This window comes from Suricata suricatta, chromosome 9, assembly GCF_006229205.1.
Source record: "Suricata suricatta isolate VVHF042 chromosome 9, meerkat_22Aug2017_6uvM2_HiC, whole genome shotgun sequence".
Taxonomy (NCBI): Eukaryota; Metazoa; Chordata; class Mammalia; order Carnivora; family Herpestidae; genus Suricata; species Suricata suricatta.
Genome location: NC_043708.1, coordinates 130,738,087 through 130,763,813, shown reverse-complemented (window position 1 = coordinate 130,763,813; position 25,727 = coordinate 130,738,087). Strand labels below are relative to the sequence as shown.

The window sequence follows — 25,727 nt, the reverse complement described above, 5'->3', positions numbered from 1 at the left end:
ATTTCTTTATTTTGAGAGACAGAGCAGAAAGCAAGCAGGGGAGTGGCAGAGAGAGAGGGAGACACAGAATCTGAGCAGGCTCCAGGCTCTGAGCCGTCAGCACAGAGCCCAACGTGGGGCTCGAACCCACAATCGTGAGATCAAGATCTGAGCCGAAGTCGGATGCTTAACTGACTGAGCCCCCCAGGCACCCCAGTTAAGGTCCAACTCTCGATTTCGGCTCAGGTCATGATTTTATAGTTGTGAGACCAAGCCCTGTGTTGGGCTCCGTACTGGGCATGGAGCCTAATTCTTGCCTTAAGATTGCCTTAAGATTCTCCCTCTCCCTCTGCCCTTCCCCTCAAAAAGAAAATTACCAATCTTTACACTTATAATTTGGTCATTGTAAAAAAATATGAAAGCAGCACAAAGATTAGGAAGAATGAAATGGAGTTAAACTTTTGTAAGATTTTTGCATTTTTTGGAAAGTGATAAATGAAAAGGTAAAGGGCAATTAGAGTTGTGGTATAAAATCTCTAAAATTTATAGAGTGCTATAAGATTTAGAGTACCTAAATAAAAATACTAAATGGGAAAATGGAAAAGCGAATTGAGTATATATACCAATTTACTCAAAAACATTGATTCAGGGGCGCCTGGGTGGCTCAGTCAGTTAAGTGTCCGACTTCAGCTCAGCTCATGATCTCATGGTTTGTGGGTTTGAGCCCTGTGTTGGGTTCTGTGCTGACAGCTCAGAGCCTGGAGCCTGCTTTGGATTCTGTGTCTCATTCTCTCTCTACCCCTCCTCTGCTCAGGCTCTATCTCCTTCTCTCTAAGATAGATAAACATTAAAAAAAATTAAAAACATTGATTCATGAAATGAAGGTAGAAAAAAACATAAAGAAACAATAAAATATGGGACAAACAGAAAACAGAAACTTTTAAATGTTTGAAAATTATGCTGCATACCTCTAAATAATTCCATTGGTCAAAGCAATCATCATAATAATAGTTTGAACAAAATGAATATGAAACATAACAAAATTTAACCAAAGCAGTGTTTAGAGGAAAGTTTATAGCTTCAAAGGCTATAATAAATGAATAAATTTCCATTTGAAGAAGAAAAGACAAAAAATTAAGTCAAATGAAAGAAGGATGAAGGAAATGAAAAAAATCAGAATTTTTGTCCAGAGAAATACAATACAATGCAATGAAGTAAAATAAAAATTTATGAAATTTGTTTTTTATTGATGAGATAATAAAATTGATAAATCCAAGGCAAGGAATAATTGTAATAAAATTACCAAAATCAGAAATGAAAAATGGGTCATCATCATAGCTATTCAATTTGAAAACTTAAGTGAAATGTTTAAAGTTCTTGAAAAGTAATGGTTTGGCAAAGCGGAAATAGGAAGAAATAGAAAATATGAATAGTTCTATAGCTAATAAAATAATTGAACTTGTAATAAAAATAATCTTAATGGAAATTTTAGGCTCTAATGATTTCACTGGTGAACTTTTTCAAACTTTTAAGAAAGGAAGAATACCGATTCATATTCCAGAAAATAGAAATAAGGAAAACTTTTCAGTTTATTTTACGAGGCCAGAACAGCTCTTTTTAAAATTAAAAAACATTTTTTTAATGTTGATTTATTTTGAGACAGAGAGAGACAGCGTGAGTGATAGAGGGGCAGAGAGAAAGGGAGACACAGAATCTGAAGCAGGCTCCAGGCTCTGACTTGTCGGCACAAAGCCCGATGTGGGGCTCGAACCCACAAACCAAGAGATCATGACCTGAGATGAAGTTGGACACTTAACTGACTGAGCCACCCAGGCACCCTGCCAATGAGCCACTTAAAAAGGTCAACATCATTAGTCAACAAGAAAGGCAAATTAAAAGTACACTGAACTATGGCTGCGCGTTAGGGAGAATGGTTAAAATTAAAAACACAACGCCAAGTGTTGACAAAAAAGGAGAATATCTGGAATTCTCATCCTGCAGGTGGGACTAGATTGGCACAACCTCTTTGGGAAGCTGTATCGTAGTGTCTACTAAAGCAGAGCAAGTATGTATCCTATGACCTAGCAAGTCCACTCCTGGTTACATACCCAACACAAAAGTACATTTACCTGTCACACACTTTATTGGTGGTGGTTTTATTCATAACAGTTAAAACCTGGAAGCAACACAAATGTCCGCCCTCAACAGAAGGGATAAATAACTTGTGTGATATTCACGGAGTGCAGTATGAGACAGCAATGAAAAAGACTGTCCTGCAAATATGTATAACAATCTAGATGAATCTTGGACATTATTTTGGAGTAAAAGAAGCCATACACAAAAAATACCCACTGAATGATGCCATTCCTATGTAGTTCAAGAACAGGCTGGTGCAGAAAGAGGTGAGAATAGCGAATTACATCTGGGCGATGAGGGACTATTGCTTGGGAAGGAGCACAAAGAGACCTCTGGATGCCAGAACTGTTCTGTATCTTAATCTGGATGGGGCTGAGCTAATGAATACTGAGCAGACACTACTTGTTTGATCCCTTTGCAGCAGCAGCAAATGAAAGACCATCCTATAGCTTACAATATAAGTAAGTATAATGTCCTAGTGAGAAGGACAGACATCAGGCAACCAACTTTAGTAACACATGTTGGGTGCTGTGGTAGAGGAAGAAGTTGTGGCTGGTTATTGCAGGGATGAGGGAAGAACTCCTCAAAGGACAGGTTGGTCAACTGAGAACCACTAGGCATTAGGGAAAGGAGAGTGGGAGATGGAGAATATTCCAGGCAAGCCGGAACAGCATGTGCAAAGGTCTGGGGATGAGACTGAGGCATGTGCCATTTGGTATTGCCAAGAGGAGGGGGAAAGGATGGGGTGGGGTGGGGCCGGGCGGGGCAGGGGAGTGGGGAGTGGCCTTGCCCTTTAGTGACTAAATGAGATGCCTCAGAAGAGTTTCGGCTTTTCCAAAGCCACTAGGAAGCCAATGTCTGGCTATAGGTAGGAAAGAGCCAAGATCACATTTACATTTTAAGAAATGAGTCTCGGAGGCGGAGCAGTGGGAGCTCCTGGGGTGGTCTGGGTGAGGGGTGCTGGGGGTCTGGAGCGGGGTGGGGGGGACACAGGAGCTGGCCAGCTGCGCACTGACAGTAGAGATAGTGACGGGGGGGGGGGGCGGGGGCAACCGAGGACCTCATGACGGTGTCTCGTGCTGGGTGGGGCAGAGGATGTCTTTCAGGACTTGCATTTCAGCACTAGTAGGAAAGGAAAGCAGTTCCAGACCTAGGGAGCTAGCGCCCCCCGCCCCGCGATAAGTTATCTGATTTCAGCTTTGAATTTCCAGTGTCGTTTGGTTGCGTCTCCCTTCCTCCTAAAAGGAGTTTTGCTCCTGAAAAGAGCCTTTCACTGCAGGGTGAAGTCTCCTGTGGATGGATACGGGGGGGGGGGTTGGGAGGAGGGAGACAGGTGGAGGGGGCTTGTTTGATGCAGCAAGGCCCCCGCGTTTTGCTCCTTCTTCCCACTCGCCAGATAGGTTCTTCTCGGTTCCCTGATGAGGTAACAAGACAGAGCGGTTTAATTGCATCCATTATCTAAGACACTTGGGCGATGCAATTAGCAGAGGATTCCCCTTGCCAGGAAATTGAGTCCCGTCCTCAGATGCATCCTAGTTTGGAGTTGCCGAGAGGGGATATGGAGTACACAGCGCCCCCTCGCTCCAGGCTCGGTGGAGACAGCGAAGCGAGGTGACTCCCGCAATCAGTCGGGTACCAAACTCGGAACTCGAGGAATGAGAAGTTTGACATCAATCGGTCTGCAAACCGGGGCTCCGCCCGGTCCCCTTCCCGTTCAGCTTTCCCATTCATTCCGCCTGGAATCAGGAGGGATTTAGAAGCAAGGGGCTGCCCGCAGCGGATCCCGCTGATGCCCAGGCCGGGGAGAAAGCGGGTTAGGATCAGATCCCGCGGCACAGAGGAGCCAGGAGCCGCCCGCCCTCGGTGCTCGGAGCGGCGGGGGCGCGCTGCGTGCTGCGCCTGGGCAGGCGGCGGCGGCGGCGTGGGCGCCGTGATGCAGGTGTGACAGCCGCGGACTCCTGCCTCCGCCGGGATCGCCCCAGCGCCGCACCCGCATCCCTCCCGCCAGCCCGCGGGTTTCCCACCCAGGTAGGCGACGCCGTTTCTCGCTCGGGGGCTGGCAGACGCGGCCGGGGGCCGACCCCGCGCACCCCAGGCGCCTCCCCGGCTCGCCTGCGGGGCCGAAACGTACCCGCTGGCTCCCTTCTGAATGCAGTTGATAGTAAATGGTACCAAAGACCGGGAGAGTCTTGGAAAGCCGGCGCAGAGAGGCGAGGACTTGCCGGCTGCCTGCGGCTGCGCGCTTCGCTGAAGGCGGCGTCCCCAAGGGCTGTTTTTAAACGCGGTTTGAACTGTTAGCGCCGTGCAGTTCTGCAACTTGGGCTACGGACACCGGTAACTCCATTTGCATAAGCTTCCTAGCCGCGGCGTCTCGTTTCAGTTCTTTTCCACGCAGATGGGTTTTGCAGGGGGCGGTCTGTTCCCCAAGAGCGGAGGAAAAACCCTGCGTACACCTGATGGCTGGGCTTGGGGTCGCTGAGCGTGTATTTCTGGATGCGGAGGGCGCCCTCGGCGGGCGTGGGAGCTGCTGCCTGGGGACGCAGCGAGGATTTGTTTAGAGATGGGTTTTTTAGAGCAAGGAAAAGAACATCATTTGTTCTGCAGGGATGGGTGAGCAAACGCGTTGAGCCAGGGAGGAGCGAGGCACAGCCGTTGCTTCCGCAGACGGGTGTCAGAGCTCTCCGCTGTCCAGGGTCAGCGGGACTGCTGAGTCCCGACCACGGAACCCGCAATAGCAGATGCAGTCTAGCTCCCTTTCAAGGTAACTTAACGTCGTTGTCTTGGGCCCTGCTAAGAGCAGCTGGGTGGGTGGGGTGTTTTCTTAAAGCCCCTTTGGGAGGTAAAGTGTGGGTGGCTTTGAGGTTCAGGGAGTGGCGGTTGAGGGGGGACAGAGGTGTGTGTACGAGAGAGAACTGGGCACTGAGGCCAGCTCCGGGGTCGTTCTGCTGTACTGGACCTCTTCTGTGTTTCTGTTTCCTGCCCTTTCCAGAAGAGGTGGTGGCTTGTCCTACGGGCTCCAGTCAATGCAGCAGATCCAGTATAGACTCATTCTGCATCTTTCTTGAGTCAGCAAATCCTCATCCAGCACCTAGTATGTGTCAGAGGCTGGATTAGTCCTTGGGGACGCAGCAATGAGGAAAACAAAGTCCACCGTCCCCAGAAGCTCACACCTGGTCAGGGAGAAACACCTGAAATAATAAGATGTGGTGAATTCAGTCCTGCAGGTGTGAGGAAAGAGGGGCAGGTGGAGAGAGGAGGGAGGAATTAATTGTGCTAGTCTGTTATTTCTAAAGCGAAGCCCTCCCGGATGAGGTGTGCTGTGGATTTCCGTAGGGATTGTGTCCTCTCGGTCCCTTAGTCTGTGAGCGACCCACATCTCCCTCCCACCCCATCAACACCAGCCCCACTGCATGGGCAGAGCTCTGCAAGTCACTTCAGGGTCAGTTCTGCATTCCCTGCGCATAAAGTAGTCTGTGGACACCTAGTAGGTATGTGTGTGTGACCAGACCCTGGCAGACACAGAACCCAGGAGTGTGCCCAATGCAGGTCAGGCTCTTTTTAATTTTAATTGATGGTTTTCCTAAATTCCAGGACCAACAGGGGTTTGAAGCAGTACTTCACAAAGCCAAAGATTCTAGAAAATTCTGAGGGTTTTTCAGAGCAGATGAACTTCTGTCTTCTTCCCCCTTGGGTCCCTGGCCTGTCTGTACTTGCCCCAGTCCAGTTCAAAAGGAAAGGCCTGACCTCGATTATGTCTCAGTGGGTGGAAAGGAAGGGAAAACGGAAGCTGTTAATACCAGTCTGCTCTATGGGAGAGGAAAATCCAATCTAATGGATCTTTCTTCCTGCACAAAAACTGTGGTAGGTGTTGCAAAATGAGAGAGATTTTGTGTGATGCATGTTTGCCAGAGATGCACATCACATGCGTTTGGAAATCTGAACCGTCATGAAGGTGTTTGGAAAGCAGGCTGGTCTTCTGCAAGGAGCCTGGGCTTTGATGGGTAAACCGTTTTGGGCAAGTTGCATAGCCTCTCTGTGAGCTTTGGGTTCCTGATCTGTAACATGGGGATAACAGGGGTTGTTAGCATAGCTGCATAGTGGATGCTTAAAGAATATTTATTTGTTCCCTGTTAAATGATTTTTGGACATAAATTGCTTGGCACTAAGTGAATGCTCAAGAAGTTGAAGTGCATTTATTTGAATACCTACTAGGTGTCCAGAGACTACTTTACGTGCAGGAAATGCGGAACTGACCTAGATGAAGCCCCTAGCCTCAAGGAGCGTAGTGTGTGTGTGTGTGTGTGTGTGTGTGTGTGTGTGTGTGCGTGCGTGTGTAAGACAACAAATAATTAAGTAACTAGAGAGTGAATCAGCCAATGATGCGTTCTAATGGAGAGAAATAAAGCAGCATAAGAGGTAGAGGAGTTCTGCCAGAGGGTGGGGTAAAGATTGCTATTTTTTTTATGCAGCTTGGTCAGGGAAGGCTTTGCTGATAAATGACATTTGATCGGACCCCTGGGGAAGTGAGGAGTGAGCCAGCCAGATGCAGAGCCCACAGAGCAATAGCACCTGCAAAAACCCTGAAGCAGGAGAGAGATGTGTTCGTAGGAAAATCAGAAAGAAGGCCAAGGAGGCTGTGGTTTAGGGAGTGGAGGGATCAGCAGTGGGACTTGAGGTTGGAGGGGGGACACAGCAAGGTCACTGGGGCATTGCCTCTCATGATTTATCTTTTTCTCGAAGCTTCATGTCCCGAGCTCTTGTGTAAGGAATTGGCTGAGATCCTATGCTCTGTGTTTAGAAGAAGGAGGTTGGCTGGTAGCTCTAGGTTCCTGTGGTCACTCAGAGGCAAGCCGAGAGAGCCAACAGAGGCTTAAATCTTTGCAAGGCAGCCAGGGACACAGGAAGGAGGGAGGCAGTGCAAAACCAGGTTCAGATATCTCTCCCCCAGATCAAGTATTTGTGTGTTTCTTTTGGGACCATAACGTTATGTTTGTTTCCTTTCCCCCACCATGAAAGAAAGCGTCACCTTTAGCGAACAGCCCTGTTGATGTTCTTGCTAGTTATTATTTGTTCTCTGAGGATGAGAATAGTTTCTGTGGTTATGGAAGGTGTTGGAATTAATTGGCAATATACTGACTTGTGTTGTATCATGGTGCATTTACCTAGTATCATCTGATGAATTTATTTAAGGCTTCTAACTTATGTGGTTAGTGTGAAGATCACAGTTTGCTGCTCTGTCCCTTTGAGACTTTGTTCCTCTACATATTTGAGAGTCCCAACCACTGCTCCTGGTGCAGGGGGGCTACTGCGGTATGTCCTGTGGAGAGAAATGGGGATGGATGCCTGAGAACCTTGTCAAAGTTTCTGTGAAATTGGGCATGATGTGGCTGGGCCACCGTCAGAGTGACTGGCAGGGTGTCCCGCAAGATATCTTAGAAGGTGACATTTACCTGGGTGAATTTCTCCCCTTTGAGGTCTGGCATTTAGTTTTGCTGCCTTGCAGACCTGATCTGTCTCTCTGGGCCACATCACAGTGACCTTGCCCAATGGGATGCCAGTCTACTGAAAATGTAATGGCTGAGACACTGTGTGGCGTGGCTGATAGTCCCCCCTCCTGCAGAGTCCCCCCTCCTGACATCTACATCATAAAAAGGAAGTTTCCCAATGAGCGTGTACTCAGAGCAAAGCAGCTTAGATGACTACCCTAAGGACTGACCACATGTTTTAGGGCTGATATTGCTAATGGGACTCCAGAAGAAACCTCTCCCTCAAAGCGACCAGTTATTATTTTTCTCCCACGTCCATGGGTTGGCTGGGAAGTCCGCAGATCTGCCTTATGCTTGCTTTGCTGGGTTTGTTCGTGTGATTTGGTCTGCGGGTGGCGTGGCTGAGGGCTGTCTGCTTTGGGATGGCCTCAGCTGGGATGACTTGGCATGTTCACACGGTAGTGACAGGAGTCCAAGAGAGAGTGGAAACTGGCATGATCTCTTGAGGCTTAATCTCACAGCTGGCACACTATCATTTCATCTTTGTCTATTGACAGGATGTCACAAGGCCAGTGCAGCATGAAGGAGCAGGGAAGAGACTCCAATGCTTGCTGAGAGGGGCTACGTAGTCACATTGCAAAGAGTGTGGATACAGGGAAGGGAAGGATTAGGATACTTTTGTCATCGATCTGCTACTATAGGGAAGTTAATATTTATTATTTTTTATTTTTTTATAATAGTTTATTGTTAAATTGGTTTCCATATAACACGCAGTGCTTCTCCCCACAAGTGCCCCCACCATGACCATCACCCCCTCCCGCAGTCCCCCTCCCCCTTCAGTCCATGGTTCGTCTTCAATATTCAGTAGTCTCCCTTGATCTGTGTCCTTCACTCTTCCCCGCTCTCTTTCCCCCTTCCTCTTAAAGTCCCCTGGCTAAGGCTCCTTTTCTCTGAAACTCTGTTTGAATGGGGAATGCCTGCAACTTGCTCTTTTTCTTTTTCTCTGTGTTTCCATGGATGACCAACTTTAGACATATATACCTTTAGATAGCCACTCATTGACAAGACGTTTGTTGAGCGTTCTCTATGTGTCAGGCATGTTATAGGCAGGGGATACATAACAACACAATGTCCATTCTTGTGAACCATTTACTCTAGTTGAGAGAGATAAATAATGTGGAAGTAAGTGTGTAATGCGGAACATCAAGTGGGGAAGGGAAGATGGGGAGTGTCTGGTTGAGTGGGGGTGGGGACAGGGTTGAGTAGGTGGTGGGCATTTTATATAAAATGGTCAAGGTGACATGAAGGAAGTAAAAGAGTAAGCCAGATGGTTATCTGGGGAAAGACTTTTTTAGGCAGGGGAAGCAGTAAGTGCAAAGGCCCTGAGGCAACAGGGTGCTGGTATGTTGTGGGAACATCAAGGAGACTCATGTAGAAAGAACTGAGAGGGGGAGCATGGTAGAAGTTGAGATCAGAGAAGTAGCAGGGAGCTCAGTAACACAGAGTCTTGTATAGGGCCTTGTATGGGCTTTGGCTTTACCCTGAGCAAGATGGGAAATCACTGGAGAGTTTTGAGCGTGAGTTGCCATGATCTGATTTATGTTTTACAATGATCACTTGAGAAGACCTTATAAGCAACCCTAGGGGCTCTAGAAGGAAAGCAAGGAGAGCATCCTGGAGGCTACTGTAGTTCTTCAGGAGAGAGAAGATGGTGGTTTGGACCAGGGGGAGAGTGGGGACCATGAGATGTGGTCAAATTCTGGATATATTTGATGATGGAGAAGACAGGGCTTGCTGATTGGTAGATTTAGGTCGTGAGAGAAAGAAAGGAGTCAAGGATGACTCCACATATTTTGTTAGTTAGTTTGTTTATTTAGAGAATCCCAAATAGGATCCTTGCTGTCAGCGCAGAGCCTGATGTGGGGCTCAAACTCATGAACTGTGGGATCATGACGTGAGAGGAGATTAAGAGTCAGATGTTTAACCGACTGAGCCATCCAGGTACCCCACCACATATTTTGACTTGAGCAACTGTAAGAAGAAGCCCTTTACTGACATGGAGAAGGAACAGTTATGGGGCCAATTGGTTGTCCAATGGGAGATTTTAAGCAGACAGTTATATATGTGGGTTTAGAGTTGAAGGAAGGGGTTCAAGAAGGAGACACAGATTTGAATGTTTTTAGCATGTTATTTACTTGTCCCTTCAGCAAGCCAGTTCACTGCTGTATCACCAGTGCCCAGCATGTTGCCTGGCACATAGTATGTGCTCAATGAATATTTAGTGAATGAATGAACAGAACCATTTAGTCACTGGAGGTGACTGCACATCTTTGCTTCAGTGGGTCTTTAAGCGTAACTCCCTGAAGTTACTCCCTTTCTTTCCAAGTTCTCATGGGAGCCTTATTGTGGACCTCGTAGACTAAAAACACCAATTGCTTATATCTTACAGGAAGCAATGTGTGGTGACAAGTAAGAAAGAGAAACAAGTGGAAGCCAAAAAATAGCTCATAGTTTCAAAAAAGGAGACAAGATCTTCCAGAGAGAGGTGGCTGAAATTCAGGGGTGTGATGTTCTTTGGTTATTATTGTACTGCTCTTAATTTAAGATTAAGCAGGAGCAGGGAAGAATCTTGAAAAAGGGAGAGACTTATTTAAATCAATTTTATGCCAAGTGAAAGAGTGTCACCAGCTCACTTGAAAAATCCCACATCTACAGCATCTTGCATAATGTGTTCCTGTTTATAAAAGGAGAGAAATAGGCGATAGTTTTATTGGAAAGGGGGAGGGTGATAAAATTCTCAAATTCTAGGTGCTATCCATTTCTTCTCCATGGTGTGGCTGATATGTGGAGTGAGTTTTGTTCACCAGGATATTGAGAGGGAGGGAGTGAAAAAAAATAGGTACTATAATTAAAAGTGGTTTTGTGTGTGTGTGTGTGTGTGTGTGTGTGTGTGTGTGTGTGTGTGTGTGAGAGAGAGAGAGAGAGAGAGAGAGAGAGAGAGAGAGAGAGAGAGAATGAACCAGTAGTAGCAGGAGAAAAAGAATTGAAGCCCATCAGGACATAAGAGAAAGATAGTAAGTTGGCCTCCATTTTTATGTGTGGGCAATAAGCCTGACCACATGGGGCATAGGATGGAGCAGTGTGATTTGGAATAAGACAGAACTTGGTTGGAGCTCAAGTTTCCTTACTTTATGTGTAAACTTGAACAAGTTATTTAATTTCTCTGAGCCTTGGCTTTCTCAGTTGTAAGATGATGATGATGATGGTGTTGATGTTGATGGTGATGCTGATGATATGGTGATGGTGGTGGCAGTGATGGTGGTGGTGGTGATGATGGTAATCATGGTGACAATGATAGTAATAACATCCACGTGCTCTGTGGTTCCTTTCATGCTCCTGGACTTGAAATGATCTTGGTTAAAATGCTGATTAAATGATCACCATACCTTCAAGTCTCTGAAGGACTTAAAGATTCTGTGTGAAGAGAGAATTGAGAATCTGTCATTTAATGTTGCCAGTGCTATTGAGAAAATGGTTTGCATGGCACTCATGATGTTAAAAATAAGACAAGTGGATAATAATCCGCCTTATGGGCTGGAGATTTCCAAGTGCCTCAGAAGGAAACCAACCTTCTATACACTGCAGTAAGCCAGTCCCATGAGCTCAGCTTGGCATTACCCTAGAGTTTGTTGGAATTCCATGATGAAAATTTCTGAGTCTCTTAGATTATGCAGGAGCAGAAACTTTCCTATCAGATGCCTCTGAGCATTGCTCCCACAAAATCTACCCTGTGGTGTCTTCTGCTGGAAAAATATGCCATTATCTCTGCTCTAGACACATAGTAGAAACACACTAGATATTTATCTGATACATGAGTGAGTAACTACTATTGTGGGTGTTCTATTGCTTGAACTTCTTCCTGGTGATTGCTAAGACTGGCCTTGGCAAGAAATGAGTATAAGTGACAGTAATGAGCTAAGTGTTCAGCACATAGTAGGTACTCAGCAGTGAACAGTATCTCTTTCCCCAACCTCTGTACCTTTGCAGCCATTCTGGCCTCTTCTAGATCAATGATCATACACTCAACGTTCCCTTGGAGCTGTCAGATACATCAGCAGCAAAGGTCACAGCTCCTTTGCTGTCCTGACTATTGATTACTGCTCACCCAGCAGTGTCCCTGCCCCAGAATGAAGATCCACACCACGATGCCCTCCACACAGAAGGAGGTCTTATCCGATCTTCCTGTTTTCTATACAAATTCCTGCCCTGCTCATTTCCTGTTCCCTTCAATCTTTAGAGCTTGCTTCTGTCTTGGGTGGAAGGGGACAGAGTCACATTCACTTGTTTTTCCCCTAAAGGCGACTGAAAATTCTCCCCTAGCTGGTGACTGCAGAACCCCTCAGAAATAGACTTAAACTACACTACTTTTAGGATTTCAATCATAGAGGCCACATCTGTTCTCCCCATTCCATTTTACGGATGGGAAACCTGAGGCCTGGCGAAAAGAAATCATGGAGAAAAGTATGCTTGGAGGCATGGAGGAAGAGTCCCTTTTCCTTCTTGTTTATCTCTGCATAAACACAAGAGAAGGTCATTTTGGCAGACCCCCAGAGCCTTCTCGAACCAAAGATGTCAGAGTCTGGAAGGTGGCTGTTTAAGCTGAGGGATGCGGTGCCATTATTTGATTCCATGCCAATCCCAGATGACACATGTATTTCAGGAGCTCTGTGCTCCTAAAACTACCCTAAGCAGGGAATAGGTGTGAATGTTCAAGGTCTTCCCATGACAGAAACATGCAAATGAATACTCGTCCGTGGATAAATGTGCCATGAGTACTCCCAAGTGCACAGGCTTTGTTTCAATGAATATTCAATGGGCGTTGTCCTTTTCAGGTCCAGAGCAAGTCCAAGTCAGTGGAAGGAGTCACTGGAGCTATAGGGTCCTAGTGTCGCAGAGCTGAAGGGACCTCAGAACGCAGGAACCTCAACTCCTTGGGATGCACTCACTGCTCATCGTAGGGGTAGGAGAGGACGTCTTCCTCCTAGGAAAAGGGGGAGCTGAGTCTGGAGAAGGAGGTGACTTCTCTGAGGTCCTGTAGTAAGTTGACAGTGGTAAGAGGACCAGAGGCCAGTCAGGCTTGTAGCAACAGAAGTTAGCTTGAGGGTAGGGACCTAGAGGGACCAGAAAAATGGGACCTGGGTTCCCTTCATTATTTATGCTTAGACATCCTCAGACTCAGCTGGCTAGTTTTCCTGGGAAGGAAAGAGTCTGGTTAGACCTCTCAGTGCTTTCCTCTGAGAAGTCATCTGGGATTTCCCCTGGCAGCCTCCAAAGCTTAGGTCTAGTGAAGGCAGATCTCACTTTGCCCATGGCCCCTGCTCTCTGGCCATGCGCAGAAGGTGACTGTGGCCTCTGATCTGATCTGGGGCGCAGCAGATGGTGCAGAGTGAGGAATGGGGCTCAGCTGGCTTGTGGGTGGCTCTGAGAGAGAGGAAACAGCTTTGTGGGGTGGCCTGCTCCGGGCAGAGAGTGCTGGGCCCAGGGACTAGGCTGGAGAGCTCACGGCAAAGGCAGGAGCTCTTGACCTTGGCCCCGGAGCCCTCCAGGGCCTCAGTTCCACTCCTACCCCCATGGTGAATCATGAACATATCCCACCCATGCTCGTTTAAATGTCCATGGTTAAATGCAACCACTTGCATTTTTTCTTTGAAGCAAAACACGAACATTAATCATTAAGGAAAGGGACAGTATAGGAGAGTAATGTAAAAGCAGTAGCTTAAAAATGAAAGATGAGCTCCACTGGAATTGTCAGAAGCTGTATGGAAACAGGGGGTGATGTGAGCCAAGTCCTCTTGCTCCCCACAATGGAGGACTTCTTTTTCCTTTTTTGGGTGGTGCTGGCCAACCTCTGGCACATCGCGAGATTGGTGGCCTCCTGTGTTCACAGAGGCCCAGGGTGTGGGACCTTGGGGCACCACGTTGGGTAGTTTCAACCCATTTCCTGGAGACAAGGACGGCCCCTTCTGGTCAACTTGATCTTCTCGTTTCCTTAATTCTTGAGCTCCTTTGAGATGGTAGTAGGCAAAGAACCTGAGAGCCAGGGTGCCTGGGTCCCCAGCCTGGCTCTGCTTCTTGCAGATGTGGGAGCCTGGGCAGGTCATTTAGCAGCTCTGTGCCTCAGTCTCCCAATCAGTAAAATGGGAATGAAGATAGTGTTTCCTGTTCTGTAGACTTATGGGGAAGAAGACATGCATTGACTTGCACAAGGGACTCAGAATAGGGCCTGCTTCCTACGGAAGCATTCCCCGGGGATAGGTAGTGACAATGTCACATCCTGACTCCAAGGACTGGCTGAAGTCTGTGTATGGAAGCTGCCATTCCAGTCTGAGGCTGTCCCCCCAGATTCCCGGGGGCATGCTAGGCTCTGCCCCCTCTGCTCTCACCTTGGAGAGACAAGGGAGTGCTTAGGGCTTGCTTATAAATCTGTTGTATTCTTATTTTACAGATAAAGAAATGGAAACAACAGAGAAGTGTAGCAAACAGTTTCGTAGGAGGTGCAGGGAACATGTATGCATGAGATGCGTATTTCTCTGGGACCTCCCTCTAGCAGTCCGATCATGTGGCAGTATTGATTATTATCATGCAGCCTTGACTTCTTTGGGTTTTCACAATCTCTGTGAAGTACGGGGGGACTTATTATCTCCATTTCATGGTGGAGGAAACTGAGGTTCAGAGAACTTAAATAATTTGGCCATAGTTTAGCTTCTACTAAAGAGCAGAGTGAATTCAAATGCAAGCTTCCTCCTGCTCTAGAATAATGTTCTCTGCACTGTGCCATGGTCCAGAAAGGCTTGTTCAGTGTGGCTCTGGGCCTCCACCCACCGCCCTGACTTAGCCTCCCCTGCTTTTCCTGCTACAACCCTCTTCCTAAAGGGAATTTGCAAGCATCTGGCTAGTGACATGTGGTCTTAAACCAGGCATTGGATCCGACCTGCTTCCCTGTCTGGAGCTCCTTCCCTGCACTCACATATCCATCTGCCCTACCTGTAGGCTTGTTCTCAGGGCCAGTACTCACTTGTTGTAGCTGGAGATGTTTAACTTCAAAAAGGGTCACACTTCAAGGGTACTTGAGAGTTAATGTTCCCTAATTCAGCACTCTGTGGCTCATAACTGAGTTTCTTCTATAACTTTAAGACCCACTTCCTGTTTTCCCCAAGGATGCATTGGGAGAAATCTGCTTGGTTCCTTTGCATGATCCGACTTTGTTTATTCTGGGCCATGGGGCTGGGTTTGGACCCACACCCAATGGTCTTCTGCAGATCTCTATTCAGCCACTGCTATGTTCTAGGCTTTGTCTCTTACACTTTTCTCTTATTGGAAAGGTACCTGTTTTCTCTCTCTAGAATCTTTCCTCCTCTGGAAGCAGGGGTCTTTGAGGTTTGCCCGAGGTGCCCTTGGTGCCTATGCAAATAAACCCCAGGGTCTTGCCCCTCACAGTATGGGCCCTGAACCGTTAGCATCAGCATCTCCTGGGAGCTTGTTAGAAAGGTAGGATTTCAAGCCCCACCCCAGACATGCTGAATGAGAACCTGCATTTTAACAAGATCCCCTGATGATTTTTTCATCTCCATACCATTTTTTTCTCCTGCTTCAGAGCTCACATGGTCACATACGCTTGGCCCCACCCTTCTGGTTTCTCAGAGAAACAGGACCATGACTAGGGGCAGCGTCCAAGCATCCTCTCTTGTCCTGGCCCCACAAGGGCTGCAGAGCCTGGGCTCTGCCATGGGGGAGGTCATTAATTAACAGCTAGAGCACAAGGTGGTATCACGGAGGTATATCCTGAGTGAATGTTTGTGGGATCACAGACTCTAAGCAGTTGCGGTCTCGAGAAAGAAGACTGGGGGCCAGGAAAAGCTACTGGATTGGGTGGTGGGGTATTGCTTCATTGGGCCCTGAGGGATGGGTAGGAGTTTTCGAGGTGGGTGGTGGGGAGGAGAAGGGGATTCCTGATAGAAAATATAGTTTGCAGGGTAGCATATAGATCTGCAAGTGTTTGGGTGATTTGGGCAATAAGCAGGTGTGGCCAGAGTATGGGGTGTGAGGTGGAGAGGGGGATGGGGATGAGAAGTTTGTTGGAAAGTCATGTGGACACCCAGTGGGATCTCTTAGGAGGCTAAAGGTTATCATCAGGCGTGCCAAGGAGAAAACTCAAGAAGCACCGAGATAGATAGAAGAGCTGATTATCTTAGCTCCTTGAAATGGTCCTCTAAGTAAAGAGATAACCGATTGCTGTCTGTGCTGTGGCCATAAGGCTTGGCTGTGTGTGCACTGAGTGGATCAGAAGTCCAATATGGCCTCCATCACACACACATCCATCCAATTAGAAAAACAACAGCCTTGGAAACTGTGATTGATGTCTGCAAGATGCTTTCAGGTACAGAAAGACCCAAGAGAGGATGGATAGCATTTAAGAAGTTTAAAAAAGTCCTTAGACCCTCGTTGCCCAGAACAAATGGAGCAGAAGGTTCTGTGTCCTATATTTGACAGAGCCTGAGCCACTACTTCTCAGGCAGTTGCCTGGATTACGTGATTCCAATCTATAACTGCTCCAAGAGTTACTAATTAGGGGGTTTCCCCATCTTTCCCCTTCTGGCCACCATTTTGGATGCATTATAACCACATTACTAGAAAATTGAGAAATCGAAACCCACCTATAATCCCATCATCTATGTGAGCACGTTGAGTTATTTTCTTTATTTAGAAGTAACTGTGTTAAGTATCTAATTTTTGGAAGCTGTGGCAGGGACTGACAAGGTCTTCATCAAAAAAATCCAAGGCTTCCTCTTCTTATGCACATGGACTACATTGCAAAGCCTCATTTGCAAGTAGGTGTGGCCATGTGATAGGTTCGGTTCGTTGGGGCTGAACCTCCATGTGCTCTTCCAGGTCTTTTTCCCATCCGCTGGCTGGTCCTGCTTGGGGCTGTCTCATGTGCAGGAAATAAAACTTTTCTATATTAAAATACCGACTGACACCCTACCTTCACCAATATAGAGCCTACAATTGTAATTAGCCCTTTTTTCCAGAAGCTTATGGGAACACATTGTGAACAGTCAAGGAGAACATTTCTTGGCAACATGAAGTTGGCCCTGGGCTACTGTTGGATTTCCTGTTTTGAAGGAGCTCCTTCAGCACAGAGAAGGGTGAGGGGTTCAACATCAGCCTTTTCTCTGCTGACTATTCTGGGAACATATACGCTCTGAAAAGTCTAAAGTTCAGTATTTCCCCTTTCTTTTCTCATTGTTCCTGACTGTACAAAAAGGATGGGACTATCTCATAGAATCCATTAAAAAAGTTTTTTTAAGTTTACTTATTCACTTTGAGAGGGAGGGAGAGAGAATCCCAAGCAGGCTTTGCACTGTCAGAGCAAAGCCTGATGTGGGGCTCGAACTCATGAACAGTGAAATCATGACCTGAGCTGAAGTTGGATGCTTAACTCACTGAGCCACCCAGGCACCCCTAGAATCCATTTTTTAAAAATGTTTATTTATTTTTGAGAGAGGGGGTGGGGAGGGACAGAGAGAGAGAGACACAGAATCCAAAGCAGGCTCCAGCCTCTGAGCTGTCAGTGCAGAGCCGACCCGGAGCTCGAAGCCATGAGCCGTGAGATCATGACGTGTGTGGAAGTGGAACACTTAACTTATTGAGCCACCCAGGCACCCTGAATCCAGTTTTTTTTTGGGGGGGGAGGAGAAGACCATTTATTTAATTAATTGATTAATTAATTAATTTTTATATAGTTTACTACCAAGTTGGTTTCCATATAAGGTTTTATTTTTATAGAGCAGTTTTAGGTTCACAGCAAAGTTGAGTGGAAGTGACACAGCGTTTCCATAATCTCCTGCCTCCACGCTGCACCCACAGTTAGCAGCCTCCCCACCAGAGTGGTGCGCATATTATAACTGATGAGCCTGCACTCACACAGCATAACCCCCTGAAATCTGTAGTTTACCTGAAGATTCACTCTTGGTGTGGTACGTTCTATGTCCTGTATAATTTTTAAAAATGTTTATTTTTTATATTTGAGACAGAGAGAGCGTGCTCATGCATGAACAGGGAAGGGGCAGAGAGAGAATCCCAAGCAGACTCCAGGCTGTCAGTGCAGAGCCCGACTGGGGCTCAATCCCACAAACTGCGAGATCATGACCTGAGCCAAAATCAGGAGTCAGACGCTTAACCGACTGAGCCACTCAGGTGCCCCTATTGCCTATGATTTTTAAGGCAAGAGGCTTGCTCTGATACTTCAAGGTTGTATAAATTTGGGCAGGTTGTTTACCTCTTCAGAACCTCGGTGCCTTTATCCATGAAATGGTCATAATAAGATCTACTTTCTGGGGTTATTGAAGGGCATTTATCAAGGAGATAATGGTTTTTCCGCGCTTAGTGGATTATGCGGTACTCAGTAAGTGCCTCCCCACTAGACAGGAAACTTCTTGAGAGCTGGACTCATGCCAGGTTGTCTATCACCATAGCTCTGGTGTTTCACACTGTCCCTGGCATGCAGTAGGTGCTCAAACTTACTTTCCAAGCTCAGAGCAACTTAAAGAAAGCTACGAGTGACCCTGGAATGCAGAACTAAGAAAGGTATGAGAGGAAGGTGAGGGAAGTATAACACCTTGACCGTGGGGTGCTGGAGGGTTAATCTGTCAGCTTCCCCAAAGGGTTAGAGAACAAGAATTTGTTCTCCCATTTCTGGCATGTGCACGTGGGATTGCTCTATATTTGGATGATGACTCTCTCTCATTTGAGGGTTAATCCTCTTTGTCCGAGTCATCCAGCCGGGGGATTAACTGCTTTAAACTCCAAGCCTCACTGGCCCTGACAATGGGAGCTTTGTGTTGCCAAGGGCCAGGGCCTTCCAGGGGTTGATTCCTGTTGACCCAGCACACAAGGGTTCTTTGTGGTTATTTAATCCCAGCCCCTTAATGCTATGGAGGGGGAGACTGAGGCCCTGACAGGGGAAGTAACTTCTTATTTCCTGCAGCGAATTTGTGATCAGAACCCTAGTTTCCAGCTTGGATATCTCACTTCGGCTCTGTGCTTGCTCCAGTGAAGGGTTCAGGAAAAGGAGCTTAGCTGAAAGAGTCAAACTGTGGATCAGTGGGTGAGCTCTATCTGGTGCTGATGTCAATTCCATATTGTTCAGGAGGAAGTCTCCAGGCTGTCTGTGAAAGGTCCAGCCTGCTTCCTTGCTGATAGATGGGCTATTTAGGAACACCTCCATAGGGCTAAGTCCCTCAACCATTTTTGTGCTTTGTGTGCTCTGTCCACGATTCCCATTCTGTGATGAAAGACATCTCCCTGGTCCACACCCGAGGGGCCCCTCACTCTAAGTTGCACGTGGAGTGAGGGTGGTGGTTCTCAGAGGAAACCTGAGGACTGTCACAAAGGGGGACATGGTTGCTGGATAGGCAGACCCCACAGTTGGCCACAACACACCCTGGCCTGGCTTCTCTGCTGAAGTAAGGAAGCCTAAGTATTAGCTTTGTTGGTGAGTGTCACAGACTTTGGCTATAATTCCTTCTTCCTTCCTTTTCAAGTGCTTTCCAATTTACAGAACTATGTTTTTGTTTGCCCTAACCTTGCATTATAGGAATTAAAATAAGCAAAACTCAAAGACGGATTCCCCTTCCCCCTTAAATCCCATTTACATCGATTTATCCAGCAAACATTTATTGACTGTCCGCTAAGCTAGGCACTGGGGTTAGTGATGGGCCAGCAGGACATGAGCCTTGCCCTCCAAGCTGCTGGCTCATCTATTACTTGAAGACCCGTAAGCGCCATTGTTGCCAATTGGGGGTACTGAGTTTGGCTAAAGAAAGCGCATTGTTGAGTCACACTGATGACAAGTTGTTCTGCCAGAGAATGTGACTTTGCATTCTTTCTGTGCATAAAAAATCTTGGGAGATGACGAGTAAAAAAAATCCGTCTTGAGACCAAACCAAACCACCTGCTGCTCTGAAGCTGGGGCAGAGTGGGTGGCCTGCTTTGTGCTGCTTCTGTCTGCAGGCTTGAACGACAGCTGCACCCAGGGCTCCTTTGTTGCTGGGTGGTGGTGTTTGGACACTGGACAGCCTATTTCCTGGCTATTATCAGGTTATTTGTATAATCCCAGCAGCTGGGAGTTGTGTAATAATTTTCAAAGGAAAAAGCCTGAAGATGTTTGCTTAGAGAGAGAATGAAAATAGGCAGAGAATGAGGTGTGTTGCTTAATCCTGTGCAGAACGTGGGATAACAGCACTTCACAAAGACAGGGTTGTTTCTTGGTTAGAATTCCCTGTGGGACTTCCCCTCCTCAAAGTTCAGGAAAGGGTCATGCATTCTGGAAGGGAAGCCCATCTCATTCTCTTTGCATGTACTGACAGAGTTATAGAAAAACTGCCTTGGCCCTTGGGATCTGGTCAGATCTGTGCTGATAGGGAGCTCACAAGAAGCCATTGTGGTTTTGAGTCCAAGGTCAGCACCGGGGTACAGACTTGAAAGTGCACAGAGCTACATTTTTCTCTTTCTGTTTTCTGTTCCATGGTGGTTAGGGCACAGGCTCCAGACTCAGATTCCTGGGTTTGAAATTCATCTCCTTTACTTATAAAGTATGCTTAACTGCTCTGTACTTCACGTTCCTTATCTGTTAGACAAGGGCAATGATAATAGTGCTCTATGTCATACAGTTGTTAAAGAATTAAATAAGATAACACAGTGGTCAGCACAATGTTGGGTGTGTAGCAAGTGTATTAGTCAGCTATTACTGCATAATGATAATGCTGCATAACGGACAGCCACAGATATCTCAGTGGTTCACACAACGAACATCTATCTCACTCACGAGTTAGCTTGTCAGCTAACTAGTGTCAGCTAACACGTACATTTAAAGCCTCTGTGCACCTCATGTTTGCTAACATTTCATTGGCCAAAGCTTATCACATGGTCAAGCCCAATATCAATGAGGTGAGAAAGTACACTTCTCTTCTTACAGTGGAAAATACTGCAGTGTTACATGGCTAAGAATGCGGATTATGATTACACGGGGGAGAAGAATCAGGAATGATGATTTGTGTACCAAAGCAAGTTAGCTCTGCAACAGGATGTTGATGGGACTTTTCTGTTGTCCTAGAATGGCATGCAGAGTGCAAATCTTGGGCATTCTGCTTTTTAAAAAAAGTTTATTTATTTATTTAGAAGGGGAGGGACAGAGGGAGAGGGAGAGAGAGAATCCCAAGCAGGTGCTGTGCTGTCAGCATGGAGTCTGACGTGGGGCTTGATCTCACAACCTGAGCTGATATGAAGAGTTAGATGCTTAACTGAGTGAGCCACCCAGGTACCCCTCAGGCACTTGACTTTTTAACTTGAGCCACAGATAACTGGGGTCCTTTGTGACTTTCCAGAAGGTATCAAAACTGGCCTTGGAGCCCTAAAGTCTAAGCCCAGGATCTATATAAGTATAGAGATGGAAAAGGAAGGTCAAATCTTTGGAATCTTGGCCTATTGGAAGTTCTTGCTTGAAAGTGAAAGACTTCTCATTCACCAAGGCAAGTGAAAGGGCTTTTAGAGACTCACCTGGGGACATGGGATCTTGCTGGGGGAGGGGGGAGATGGGGCACTCTGCACCCTGGCTGAGGGTTTGCTGACCTGTGAGCCAGCCACCCTCCAACCCCTTGGGGTACTAATGGACTGGAGTGGCTGTACAACAGAGTTCCTTTGAGGGCTTGATACTGGGGCAATGATCGCATAAAGCCTGATGCCTACTTCTAGTCTGGAAATGTTGGCAAGTGGGAGGCCTCACAGAATAGTCCATGCTAGTAGGGGAAGATGGATGGTAGGATAGTGCCAAGGGAAGAAAGAACATTTTTCCAGTGCATTCGTTAAGGGCTCAGGGAGGTGCAAAACTCCATGGGAGGGGCATAAAACACAGGGGAGGAGCAGAAGCCCCAGCGCTGTCCAGCATTCATGTTGCCGAATCCTGCACCAGTGGGAAATCTACCAAAAGAGTGGCCAGACGTGAAGACAACTGGTGGCTTTGAGATGGGACTTGACTGCCCTTCTCTGAGAAGCTCCTGGGTGTGATGAGGATGAAGGTGAGACTGAACCCTTTGCCCCAAGAAATTTGCAGGGAAGGACATCTCCCTATCACCATCATTATCATCATCATGATCATCATCACCATTGTTATTACTTTTATGCTTCACTCCCATTCTGGTTTGAATCAACAAAATTAGTTTACTTCCTTTCTCCACTTATGGCTCCTCTTTATAGCTCCTTCAGCTTGTTTTGGAGCCTTACACATTTTGTGCACTGGCTAATGAGCTCTCTGCACAGAGTCAGGGTCTGGGGGTGTGGGCACACTGGCTGATCCGCTTGGGGTTCCTGGCTTTTACTGCTAATCTCCAGCTTCTGTCTGACCGGCAGCAGATGGAATTCTCTGCAGGAGGCTCAGCCAAGTTGCTCTACTTTTGACAATAAGGCAGGGTCCAAAATACATAAACAAAATCCTGGTAGGGAACATATCTTCGCAACGAGCAAGCAGTTGGCATTTCTGGGTGTACAGGCTTTTTCCAATGGTAAGAACTATCTTTTTAAAGATAAATCTTCTCCTAATTTGATAATCTTCTAGCATTCAGGGAGAGATTAGTGTCTAAAGTGGATGAGGCAAGGTAAGCTGTGCTGAAGGTTCTCTGTCATTTGAGATGAGTACACAGCTACGGTTAGCAGTTCGGTTGTTCTCATGCTTAGGTTTGGGCTCCTTGGTGACCTGCCTGAATTTAGCAAGGGACAAATCCCACTTCTGGCTCTGGTTGTTGTCAACCATTGTAACACACAACATGTGACTTGTTCTAAACCTTGTGTTTGTGAGGACGTTTGAAATTACGTAAATTTATTGGTGAAATTAGTGAGTGTTCAAGATAATCATGCAAATAGTTGGTTTCCTAATGCTTATAATTTTTTTTCCTGATTAGAAAAGTGATGCTTGCTATTAAACAAGATTTGGAAAATAGTAAGCCTTATGCATGAAAAGCTCTTTATTTGTGCTTCTGGTTGGCTAGCCACAAAGTTTGTTCTAATTTACTCTACAACCAGTCTGAGAGCCTTCTCGATACATCCTAGCTTACAGTGTTAACTTTAAGAGAAAAAGAAAACATTGTCAATTTGTTAAATGAGAAAATATCTTCTTTTACTTTTCATTTATTTGATTGCTAATGTGATTCAGCCCTTTTACTCACTAATTATATTTCCCTGGATAAGCACTGTCTTTCCATGCTCTATCCCATTTCAAACTGAGTGCTGGTGTTCTCCGTATTTGTCACTAAAGCTCTGTGTATATTGAAGATATAAAATCAGTGACTTATAATTACTGTTGACATTTCTCCAGTCTATTTGTCTTTAATTTTGTATTTATGTGGTCTTCTTGCCATGTAGAAATCTAGTTTTATATACTCATATTAGCAGTATTTTCAGTTAAAATCTCTTTCATTTCATGCTTAGGAAGTCTTTTTTTACCCTAACATCAAAAAAGTATTCATCTGTATGTCTTAGCTATTTTTATTTTATATGTGATGTAATATTAATCGTATGGACTTTATTATGGCTTATGGTGTGAGGTAGGGATCTCTCTGTTTTAGTCCACTTACCTGTTAATCAGTTCTTTCATATGTACTTAATGAATATTCTTCCTTTCCCCAGGGAATTGAAAAGCCACCTTATATTTTGTTCCATTTGATCTTCCTGCCTCTTTGTGCCCAAACTAATGTAATTACTTTAGCTTTATGTCATGTTTTAATACCTAGCAGTACAGATCCCTCTTCATTCTTTTAAAATGTTTCTTGGCTCTTTTCACCCATTTATTCTTCCAGATGAATTGCTGAGTCATATTGGCAAGTTAAAAAAGAATCCTGGTGGAGGAACTTGGGTAGAAATTACAGTTTCATTTTATTGCAAATACATTTGTATTTATGTAGTAACCTTGCAAACCATTTGGCAAGAATCAGCATTCCAGATCATGGTAAAGTTCTTTATTTATTCAAAGTTTGTTTTCAGGCTTCCTATAAAACTCTGCATTTTAAAATCATAATAAAATAAATAATAGAAACTAACACTTATCAAGAACTTAATATGGGCTAGGCTTTTGGTTCTATAAACTCAGTATCTCTCTAATCCTCCCAACTTTCCCAAGATGATACAGATGGCAAATGGCGGTGCCATGGTGCCCACTCAGAGCTTTCTGATTCTGAAGCCCGAGCTGTTAACTTGTACAATATATTCCTTTCTTTAAGATTCCTGCAAATTGAGGGGCACTTGGGTGGCTCAGTTTATGTGTCTGACTCTTGATTTTGGCTCAGGTCATGATCTCATGGTCATGGGAGTGAGCCTTGCGTAGGGCTCCTTGTTGATCATGGAGGTTGCTTGGGATTCTCTCTCTCCCTATCTCTCCCTCCCACCCCCCTTACATTATCTCGCTCTCTCTCAAAAATAAGTAAGTAAATATTTTAAAAAATCCTGCAAATCAAAGTGGTGGGGAATGAGTCAATGAACATACAAATTTTTGTTTTGTCCTTAGGTAGGTTTTCCTTTTAATTTTTAAAAACGTTTATTATTTTTTGAGAGAGAGAGAGAGAGAGAGAGAGAGCGAGAGCGAGAGAGAGAGAGAGAGAGCAAACAGGGAAGGGGCAGAAAGAGAAGGAGACACAGAATTTGAAGCAGGTTATGGGAACACAGAGCTGGACGCAGGGCCCTAACTCATGAACTGTGAGATCGTGACCTGAGCTGAAGTTGGAAGCTTAACTGACTGAGCCCCCCAATCGCCCCCTTAGGCAGGTTTTCATCTAGTGCTATGTTTTTCAAGGCTGACTATACATCAGAATCAGCTGAGGAATTTATTTTTAAACAATCCACTTCCTAACTGTCCTGAGAAAGTTAGGAAAACACAAAACGGTAGGGATGGGGCTGGAAAATCAACTTTTTAAAATAAACTGTCCAGTGACTCCAATATGCAGCCAAAGGACCTGGTGATAGAGAGTATCTTCAATTATTATTTTGGTTTCTACTATTTTTGTCTTCCTGCTGGAGTCACCTATAATTCTTGGGTGGAATTTTGTTGCTTTGTCTTTCTATGCCTATTATATGCTCTCATAATTTGTGCTTTTTGGTAGTTTTTCTTTTCCTTCTGAAGATGGACGTTGTAGCCAGGCAGACCCAAGGCACTCTCTAGCTGGAATGGAAGAGACAGGGGCTGGCATTAGAAATAGTAACAAATGATGGGGCACCTGGGTGGCTCAGTCGGTTAAGTGTCCGACTTCGGCTCAGGTCATAAGCCAGTTTGTGGGCTCGAGCCCTGTGTCAGCTCAGAGCCTGGAGCCTGCTTCCGATTCTATGTCTCCTTCTCTCTCTACCCCTCCCCATTTGTGCTCTGTCTCAAAAATAAATAAACAAAAGAAGTTAAAAAAAACCCCAAAGAAATAGTAGCAAATGAGATCAGAACATTCTCTCTCTTGAACTATGGTGGGTCCTCCTCCTAAGCAAGGAATTAGTTCTTCTCCATTCCCTTCCTTTCCGCACCCACCTAAAGAAAGCATCTATTTGTATCAATAATAATATTTTTTAAGGTTTATTTATTTTTGAGAGAGAAAGAGACAGAGTGCAAGCTGAGGAGGAGCAGAGAGAGAGGGAGACACAGAATCTGGAGCAGGCTTGACTCTGAGCTGTCAGCCGAAAGCCCAACGCAGGGCTCAAACTCACAGACTGAGCCAAAGTTAGACGCTTCACCAAATGAGCCACCCAGGCACCCCTTTATCAATAATATTTTTAATGTAATCTTGCCCATTGACCCCGGAATCTTACTACACAGACTTTATTCCCAGTAAGGGATAACCGGTTCCCTTTTTCATAAACTCCCATGATGCCAAGCACTATTCTATCATTGCCATATGTCTCATTAGGCCAGGGATGCTGTGGATGTGGTCAGATGCACACAGAGCTTGATTCCGAGTGGGTGTTTATCACAGGTGCCCTGCCTCCCCTCCGTCACCACTGAAGTGGTGATGCTGGCGCTGGGGTCCCCAGACATCCTCCCTG

General features: G+C 45.9%; 1 protein-coding gene across 4 annotated transcripts in view; it reads left to right on the top strand.

Annotated features, from left to right (window-relative positions):
* Window positions 1–3,760: 3,760 nt before the first annotated feature.
* The window catches only part of SV2B (synaptic vesicle glycoprotein 2B), a 193,966-nt gene continuing 171,999 nt past the window's right edge, over window positions 3,761–25,727 (top strand). The window contains exon 1 of one of the 4 annotated variants that reach the window (XM_029952140.1): window positions 3,761–4,143. The gene's annotated coding sequence lies outside the window, so the exon portion shown is untranslated. The other 3 variants (XM_029952139.1, XM_029952138.1, XM_029952141.1) reach the window with 3 other exon arrangements.